We start from the raw sequence: 10,953 nt of genomic DNA, 5'->3' as shown, positions 1-10,953 counted from the left end.
AATGGATAGATTTTGGTGTTGAGGATGTTGAAATTTTATCTTGTTGTGCATGCTCCAATTTAAGAGAAATCCAATCCCTACTTGCCCCATGAACTCTTTACTTTGTCCCTTCATACGCTTAACTTTTTTCTCATCCCCCCAAACTATTAAATCTGTCCCTTGTTACTCCTTGACCTATTTTTAGTCTCATCTTACCCGTAAACTATTAAATTTGTCTCTTATTACCCCTTGAACTATCACTTTTCGTACTAAATTACCACCCCTCTTATATTAATTTTTGGTTACTTTGAATGAATAAAATGATAATACAAGCAGTAAGGTGGGATTGAAGTAATAGTTCAGTGGGTCATGTAGGACTCAAAATAATTCAAGGGATGACAAGAGATTAATAAAGTAGTTCAACAGGTATATGAGACTAAAAATAGTTCGAAGGTATGCAATGGTATAATGTGATGATGACAACAAAGATACGAGGCAGAAAGAAAAATGGATTCTTTGAAAAACTAATCTCTTGTTACGCATTGATGTTAAGTGTGCATCATCTGTCCAAAGGACATGGTTCACTTGATAGTTTCGCCTATGCGTCCCGACACGGACTCGCACCAGGGGGGATGTAGGACATGAAGACCTTTATGATACTCTTCACTAAATTTAGTCATAACTTGTTTTGATAATGTTTGAATCACTTTGATCCGGTCCTATTTTCTTTATTCAGATGTTATTTATTATTTGCTACTCTAAGGGGGGTTATTGGTTGGTGTAATTTTGGGGTAAGTGGGATAATTTTTGGGATTTTACTTTGTGATGTTATTCATTAGGACAATGAGATTGGGATTTCACTTTAATGTGTTATTCTTGGTACAATGAGATTAGGATAATTACCCTCACTTTTCCTAAAATTATCCCACATTCATATAAAATTTTTGTCTTAACCTCCAAAAACTACCACATTCTTAACTTTGGGACAATTATGAGGAAAGTGAGATAATTTTGAAGCACAAATTTATTAAATATCTAATGTATGTTAATTGCATTATAATATATAATATATCTTAATTATATTATATTATAAAATTCTATTATAACGTAATATAATAAAATATTATATAATATTATCTAATATAACATTATTATATATTATTATTACATATTGGTTAATAATTAAATTCTTTATATTATTTAATATATTTTTTATTAGTTAGAATAAAAATTTTGTAGTAGTTTTTTATGATATAAAATATTTATATTATATATAGTTTTTATATATTTAATATAATAAATAATATATTATATATATAAATTTATATAATATAATTTACTATTTTACTATTATAACTTTATTATATTATTAATAGTCTTAATATTTGTCAATATTTGTAGTATTATAATATTAAATAATATTTTATTACTATAATGAAATTATAATAATTTACTATATATATTAAGTATGATAATATATATGAAATTAATTATAATAGACATATTATTTATTATTTTTTAATTAATAATATTACATATTAATAATATATTACAGTTACTATAAATATTATATTTTAATAAGGAGGTTTGTCAATCAATTATTCTGTCATCAATTATTCTATTTAAATTATAGTAATTATCATAAAATAAAATAAAATATTATATTTTAATAATAATATAATATTTAAATAATATTATATTGAATTAAAAAATATTATAATTTTTTATTAAATATTATATTATCAAAATATTATATTAAATATATTATTTGTATATTATATCAATTATTATATAATATATCATATTATTATAATATAATATATTATACTATATTAATAACATTAAATGTAATTATAATTTATTAGTAATTATAATATAATATATTATTGTTATGGTAATACACCATCTAAAAACAAAGATATCGAGAGACTATGTCTTTATAGACCCAAAAGAGCTATGGCCCAAACCAGCTTAGCGGCCCAAAGCCCAGCCAAGAACGAATCTATCAACCCGCCGAGCGGCGAGTCATCTTTATTGACACGAAGTGCGGGATCAGTCGACCCCTCATAAATCGTGACGACTCCTCAAATAGTCGGCTCAACCATCTACTTGGTTGTCTCCTCGGCCAGAAGCCCACTCGACTATCTGGTCGGCAAGTCATAGGGACGACTCGAAAACCAACCCGCCTCTACTAAGGGGATAAGATCCAACTCAGCTCCCTTTAGATATACATCAATCGACACTACAACATTGATAGATCCCATCAAGATCTCAACTCTGACAAATCTCAGGTATAAACAGCTTACTCTGCTCACAAGTCACTTCCCATATATCATTTAGATATCCTCTCTTCTGTGCTTGAATGACTTCCCCTCCAGTCGCCAGCCGACATCTGTAAAGTGGAGGATGACTCAGCATCCTGTCTACTCACCCCGCCACCGCCCCCTGTGCATAGTCTTCTTCTTCTTCTTTTAATCTTGACTCTACGAAGAGGCTGGACCTTCATTGAATTTGGGGGATGATTTTCTCCCTCTTGATCAACTTTTTTTTATTAATAACTCAAAAAGAATACCCCCCTGACAAGGACCTCAATGGTCCCGGGACTCTCCCTTAAACCCCACTCAAGCTCACTAGCTACCACGAGGGAAACTAGCCCCGCCCTCTTTCGGGTTCGTTCTTCTTGTTTGTGCAGAAGAATCAGAAATTCCAGTCAAGGATTGGGCATAAAGTCGGAGGAGGAGTCGATCCCATCTCTCATCCTCTCACTCTTCGTCATCAACGGACAACTCTCATTGACTGTGTGATCTCGGACATCAACAATTATATTTTAGTATAAAGTAAAATAATATATTATATTATAATAATATACCAAATAATATACTAAACCAATTAGGTAAATTAATTTAGACTTAATTAATGGATAACTATTATACTTTAATAAGGTGCCACATCATCCAACATGAATTGTCAAATCAAAACTTCAAATTGTCCAATTATCCTAAATTGTCCGACTTTACAACACTCAAAATATCCCAAAGGGGTAAAATTGTTCCACTGAAATAATTATCCCACTTAGCCCCAACTTGTCCCAATCAATAACCCCCTAAGGTCAGAAGTCTAGAATTTTGTCGCAAGTCAAGGTAAAATGCACAATAGAATCAAATGTTCAATTACCATTCACTCGTTCAATTTCCTAGCCTCGGAAAGGTCATGCATGAAAACACGTAATTCAGCAATGGACCTACTGTGAACAAGCGTGGGCTTTATTAGATGGATTTGGAGCCAACTAGGCCCAAGCGTAAGTGGGCCTAATCGCTTAGGTATGCTGCTAATCACTAATAAATTCTTCGGGACTTAGGCCTGAGACATGAATCAAGAAAGACACAGTTTGGAACCAAGAGGCCCCAATATTCTGACTCGTTCGCACTTCGTCGTTTTTCCCAAATCAACATCCAAATTATGTATGATGCTGGATAAATTGCATAATTCATTCCACTTTTTCATGGATTGAAATAATCCTCAGGTTAAGCATCAAAATATGTAGATATGTTCTGATAATATTGAATGCAAGATGTTTATAAGGCTAGTTTTTATGCAAAATATTTTATGATATTTGGAGAAGAAAATTCATCCACGTCTCCACCACATGCATTGTATTAGTGACGTACAGTTGGATCATGAATTTGGTGCTAAACCAAATCAACTATTCCTCATCATCCTAATCCTTGAGGAAGCTTCATCTCCTCTTCCGCTGATGATCCATGAAATTAAACAAATTAACTAAGAAAATGTTGGTGAGGCTCGAAGGCGACACTATGTCCAGCAATCCAACCGAAGAGACATCACAACAATTCTCTCCAACCCTGTGCAACGGCAAGATCGGGTCATCGGGCCAAAAGTTTGAATAAGTACTAAATATTTTCTAAACAGAATTCATTCTCCCCTATGTTAAACTTTGCTATTATTTTTGTAAAATGTTTTAAATTACTTTTACACCATGTTATTAGAGTTAATCTTCTTGTTAATTATAAAATTTTAACCTTCCATTATTTATTTAATTATGCATATTTATTAGAGTTAATCTTCTTGTTAATTATAAAATTTTAACCTTCCATTATTTATTTAATTATGCATATTATTTGTTAATAATAAGCGATTGTTAATTATAAAATTTTAACCTTCCATTATTTATTTAATTATGCATATTATTTGTTAATAATAAGCGGCATCTTTACATTTGTTTTTCCAACTAGATTGATGAAACTATTATTTTGAATAGTAGATAAAATGATTTAGTTGTCAGCACTATAATGTTATACTGAAACATGTTGTTCATGTATAAAATAATGGTTTACATTATTTAGGCTTAGGTCTCACATTTTGTATGATCCACTACTCTATTGTTATACAAGTAAGATCTTGGAAGCTTGTAATTGGAGTGGCTGTAACTACACTTGACTGTAACTAGATGAATTTTATCTAGTTGCTATAGATACAAAAAAAATTATTATGTATCAACAAGCCCTATAAATGAAACTTACTGTGAGGATGATAGTACCTCATAAGAAATAAAACTGATATGAGGGATATTACCTCATATAAATTTAAACAAATAAAGGTAGACTGTCCATATTAATTTATTCAGAGTGACACGCCTTCTCATTGTAGTTGCCAAAATTGATGAGCTCAACAAGCCTTGTAAATAAAACCAATATGAAGGTAGTACTTCATATAAATCTAAACCAATGAAGGTAAGTATTCCATATTAATTAATTCAGAGAGGCATATATTCTCTTTGTAATTATCAAATTTGATCAATAAAACTTAATGTGAGGGATAATACCTCATACAAATCAAAATCAATGTGAGGCGTAGTACCTCACATAAATGAAAATCAAGTTGAGGGTGACAACAGTGCCTCATACAAAACAAAATCAATGTGGGGTGTAGTACCTCATATAAATGAAAATTAAATTGAGGATGACAGCACCTTATGCAAATTTGAAAGTCATGTGATCATAAGCCTTAACTATAAAATCTAACTCGAGGATACCCACCCTTATATGAACCTTATTTTAACTTGAAGGGATACATGCTCTCCATTACACTTATTTTAGAAACATGAAAGATAAGCAGATAGGCACTTGAAAAATAAAAATCAAAGAAGATGTTCGTTATGATAAACGAACGCAACAATCTTGATAAGAAAGCTTCAATGAGGAAGTTACAATAACTCCCTCACCAATCCATTTTAAACACCTGGTGATAACTTCCCCTTGGTCTTACCTATAAATTGAGACCTCGTTTACCATTCAAAAAAAAGAAGAGAAAAGTAATAAAAAGAAACGACAAAAAATATAGAGAAAAGACAGAGAGATTAAAAAGAAGGAGAGACTTAGAAATTGAAACAACAACGATAAGATCCTCTGTATTATTTATTTTTTTAAGGGTGGAGGGCTCCAGAACATTGTCTAGAGACCCAAGATCCCATCTTCTTTCTCTTCAATTTTGTAATACATTAGAAATAATAAAATTGATATCTCTCTATATTTGATTCTTAATGTTTATTTAATTCTTTGTTTTCTATTAATCAGAGGTTTCTTTTAACAAGAGTAATTAACAGAAAGAAATAAATTTCTGGAAGCATGCACCTTCTAAATATTTTTTTATAAACAAAGTGATACTAATATGTATCAGAGTAAATATTTAGAGATTGCTCTACTCTTCTTGAGATTGGTATTACGACTTGGTCAAGAAGAGATTAGCCTACTCAAATATTATTATTTCTCTGATGGATACTAGTATAATTTTGAATTTCTTTTACAAACTATACACGTTGGGCATTCCGGTGCTTACAAAAATTTTGGCGACCACAGTGGGAGCATGCTTTTCACCTCATCTTTTAGAAAGCAAATATTAGATGACATCTTGTGCATAAGCATTAAAAAAAATTCTGTGCATAAAGCACTAAAATATTATTTCTGCATTCATTGTTCGCAGATAAAATGGCAAGTCATGCGAGCAACTCAAATGTTAATGGCACAACTCAAAAATTTGTTTCCATAAAAATTGGTGCATTATAGGTGCTGATCCCTGTGGAGATGGCTACAGCGGAAAACATTTCGCGATCAACACTATGCCTTGTCCCACAACCTGAATATTCTATTCACCCAATGCATGCTGGCACGGACAATGATGGCTTTACTCCTGTGGTGACTAAGGCTATGAAGAAAAGGATGAGGAAATCACCCTTAGTCCAAGTTCATGTCCCTAATACTCAAAAGCTTAATACAAACAGGAGGAGCGCCCCCAGTATTATTATCTGTGAGAATCCTAAAGATGTCCTTAACAATGAGGAAAAACCACCCACCCTTCATGTTGGAAATGGTAAGGGAGTGATGGAAGAAAACATGGATTCCTCTTCAGTTGAAATGAAGCACTACGTTGCTCAAAGACGTTTCCCTCATATTGGATGCTCGAGAGATATGGAGGCATTTGGAGCAAATTATTATGATAAGGAATTACCTCCTCTTCAATTGCACAAACCTCAATAACCAAAAGGCCCTATTAAGAAGGAAAGTTATTTTAGAACACCAAGTAGGGTAGTGCCTTCCCCAATGCAACAAGTTCAAGTTAATGACGCCTCAAGGGAGACGTCAAAGCAATATTATACAAGCCCCTCTGTTGTTCGCCTAGGCAGGCCTAAAGTGAGGGATCACCAAAATGATACTCCTCGTTCTTGGCACTATTAATTCTATTCGGGTAAACCAATGAGCTATGAATCTAAATATGATTCAACCTTATCTTCTCGAAGCAATATGTTTGAGTCAAATAAAGATTACTTGGATTTAAGACAATCTCCACTGATTATGAGACTGGAGGACGATATTTCTTCGGACATCATATGCAACGTGTTATACCTCAAAGAAATGAAAGGGAAGATACTCCTGTTTATAAATATTATGAAAGCACCCACCATCAGCGTCGGTATTATCAACAACCAACCCATTACTACGAACCAGCATTAACCCCAGGAGGGCGTCATGTAGTGACACGACGATTGACAGATAGGGAGTATTGACTGCTTTTACAAGATAGGGCAGGTCATGATCTTTCCTCTGAAGATAGAAGGCGAGTTCGCTGGTTACGTGAGCACTTATGTGAAATCAACATGGTGCCTGATTTGAATAAACCTCACCCTAGTCATGTCATGAATGTCATGCCTGTTAGTGTGACTGATGATGAAGATATGTATTTTAAAAGGAGGCGTACTATTGTACTGAAACATCGACCTACGATGAGAAGTCAGTCTAGGTGACAATTTGTATCTCTTGAAGTTGAAAATAATGACAATGAATCATCCGCTTCTTCTTATTCTCGTTCTCACTCTAATGATACCATTGGTAGTATAGAAAAAGAATATGAACCTAATTTATTAGGCACAGAACAAGTTTTGACAACTGATGAAATATCCATTGATGATAAATTGATACAACTTCAAAGAGAGCTCTAACAGAAAGAAGAAGAAATTGCTCAACTTAGAGCACAAACCTTTGTGAATCCTTCCACTTCAACAAATAATGCTTCAGATGTTCAACATCACCCAACTACAGTTTCACTTGATACAGTACAAAGGCTCATCACCGAAGGGGTCAGGGCACAATTAATGCAAAATCAGTATGCAATGAGACCGGGCTATACAAAACTTTATCCTGCTGAGATTGACATGATTCCCTTCCCTGCAAATTATCGACAACCTCAATTCGCCAAATTTAATGGAAATGCTTCGCCACATGAGCACATTACTCACTTTCTAGCAGCATGTCAAGATACTGCTCATAATAGGGCTCTCTTGTTAAGACAGTTTGTTCAAACACTTTCAGGTCCTGCATTCACTTGGTATAGTAAACTTCTGCCTGGATCTGTTCAAACACTTTCAGGTCCTGCATTCACTTGGTATAGTAAACTTCTGCCTGGATCAATAAGAAATTGGGAGCAGATGCAAGAATTCTGCCTGGATCAATAAGAAATTGGGAGCAGATGCAAGAAGCCTTCTTACAATGCTTCTATAATACTCTAAGGACTGTGGGTATCACTAAATTAACTCAGACAGAACAAACCCATAATGAGAGGGCATCTGATTTTATTAACGGATGGAGAAATTTGAGTCTCCATTGTCCTCAGCCAATCACAGAACCAGAGACTGTAAGGATGTGCATGAAGAATCTTCGACCAGAAATGGTAGTTCATCTTCAAGGTGTGCGGCCTATGACTTTTGAAGAGTTGGCATCTAAGTCAACTGATATAGAAAATTATCTTAATCAATTGAATCATCGCTCAGACAGAGGGCACCATAATTTTTTTTGAACATGGGCTAGACAAAGGAAAGAGAGATCGCACCCGTGATAAGAATAAGCATGTGATGGAGACATCTGTGGCGACACAATATACAAAAGTTTGATCAAATGAGGCCAATGTCCAGTCGAAGAATGTAAAGTTTAATGGTGTTGGGAAGCCAAAAAGTTTGAAAGATAGACTTAAAAGGGAGTATTCCTTTCCCAAAGAAGTGGTTGAGGATTTCTTTAAGGGATTAACCGAGATGAAACTGGTACAATTGCCCGAACCTCGTCAAGTAAATGAAAATAATAAGAGGCATGATGATGGACGATATTGTAAGTATCATCGCATGCCAGGACACACCTTAGAAGAATGTTTTGTTTTTAAAAATAAAGTTCAAGAAATGATTGATGATGGAACCATTGATCATGCATTGCTTAAAAATTTTAAGAAAGGAGAACAATCCGCCAATATGGTGTCTATTAGTCAAGTAGATGAGAAGGCTTTGCCTAAGTGCACAGAAACTTTAACATTATCATCATATGCAGTGCCTTATGTACCACCATCATATCGCTCTATGGAAGATTCATCATTACCAGTGACTCCCTCAAAGGTGCCACGTCATGTAATCCATATGAAAGAGTTCTATGGAAGATTCATCATTACCAGTGACTCCCTCAAAGGTGCCACGTCATGTAATCCATATGAAAGAGTTGTGGTCCCCTTCAACTCCACCGCTCAAAGGTGCCACGTCATGTAATCCATATGAAAGAGTTGTGGTCCCCTTCAACTCCACCGACTATAATTGAGAGGAAAAGTAGGACTCCAACACCATTTTCTATCCTCACATGCTCAGTAAAACAATCCCCACCATCCCACATAAAGAAGCGTCTGTTTGTTGAGGATACAAAATTTAGTAGGGCAATACCGGTTTTAATACCAAGGCAAGACTCAGCCTTACCAAAAATCCCGTTGCCTACAACAGATGACGACGATTCGATGTCAAAACCTGAGCAGCTCTATACCAATCAAGACAGGCCTTATGTCAGCAAGAAACAAAAAAAGAGACAAGCTTTTAAAGAAAGGGTTAAAGCTGCGAGGAACAACCCTATACCAATGAGGGCAGCTCGACCTCCTCTTTCCAAAAAGAAAAGAACTCCTAAATATAAAATACTTCATAAAGTGATGCCAAAGGAGGAAATTGAAGGATTTATTGCAAGGATTTCTCATGAACTTTACATTAATAAGCCTCAAGTGGTGGATAATAATACCTCTTGGGCAGATGATTTACATTGCAATACTGTTGGAGTTGTGGAAGGACATAATGGACCATTATGCTTCCCAGAAGAAACTCCTGAGGTTAATATTACCACTCGTTCTGGATTTCAGACAAAAGAGATCCGTCCTCCTCCTGTTGAGTACATAATGCCTCGCAAGGAAAAATCTCAACCTCCTGATAATGTAACTCCAAATGTGGCAGGTCCTTCTGAGACTGTCAAATACAATGTACTTGCACATCTAAAGAAAATATCATCACTTGTTAGTGTGTATGATGCTTTGTGTTTGTCTTCTGATTTGCAAAAGGTATTTGTTACTGCAATGCAATTTCCTGATGACTATAGGGTAAAAGTAGCTAATGTGGATACAAATCCACTTGAAGTCTTAAATATTGAATTCACTGATGAAGACCTTCTGTTGGGCTCAAATCTTCATAATCGACCTTTGTTAGTCACGGGTGATTTAGAAGACAAGTCAATTAATCGAATCATGTTGGATTGTGGGTCTGTTGTAAATTTAATCCCTTTAAGGACATTAACAAGGCTGGGATATACTATAAGAAATCTTATAAAAAGCAACATCGTCATCCAGGGATTTAATCAAACAGGGCAACAAGCTTTAGGGACTATGCGTTTGACCTTGAGATTTTAAGGATGGATTTCTACTCCTCCCTTTCATGTGATTGATGCATTCACATCTTACAATGCATTATTAGGACGTCCTTGATTGCATGAATACCACGTGATATCCTCCTCCTTGCATTAGTGCTTAAAGTATAAAACACCCGAGGGAGAAATTAGAAGAGTATTTGCAGATACACAACCTTTTACAACTGCAGAAGCCTTCTATGCTGATGAAAATTTTTACTTCGAGGGAGTTATTGCCAAGGAGATTAAAGGAATCGATTTCAGAGCTAATAGAGTTAACCCTAAAGAAGAAATTGCTCATGATGGAGCAAATCCAAAGAAAGTTACATATCGCTACATACCTCGAGAACAAAGGAAAGATGGAGACCCTGTCTTTCAAACACTTGAGTATGAGGTCTTGAATTCTAACCAAGGTAAAGAGCTTAGTGGTCAAAAGAAAAAATCCATGGTCTTCGTACCAGCCTCTTCTATAAGTTACAAAGATTCAATATTTTGTCTTCCTATTTTTTATGACCAGAAAGCCCTTAATATGATAAAAAAATGGGTTATGATATGAAGTTAATTTCAGACGGGGAATGTTCTCTTGCACCTTTTGACAAAATGCTCAGTCTAAAACAAAGAGATGCTCTTTACCATAGCAAAAGACTATTATCTATGAAGAAAGGCTTAGGATATGAAGTGTGCATGACACCATCTCAAGAGCTTGTGGACT

The sequence above is a fragment of the Asparagus officinalis genome, chromosome 7, assembly GCF_001876935.1.
Source record: "Asparagus officinalis chromosome 7, Aspof.V1, whole genome shotgun sequence".
Taxonomy (NCBI): domain Eukaryota; kingdom Viridiplantae; phylum Streptophyta; class Magnoliopsida; order Asparagales; family Asparagaceae; genus Asparagus; species Asparagus officinalis.
This window is presented reverse-complemented; position numbering follows the sequence as displayed.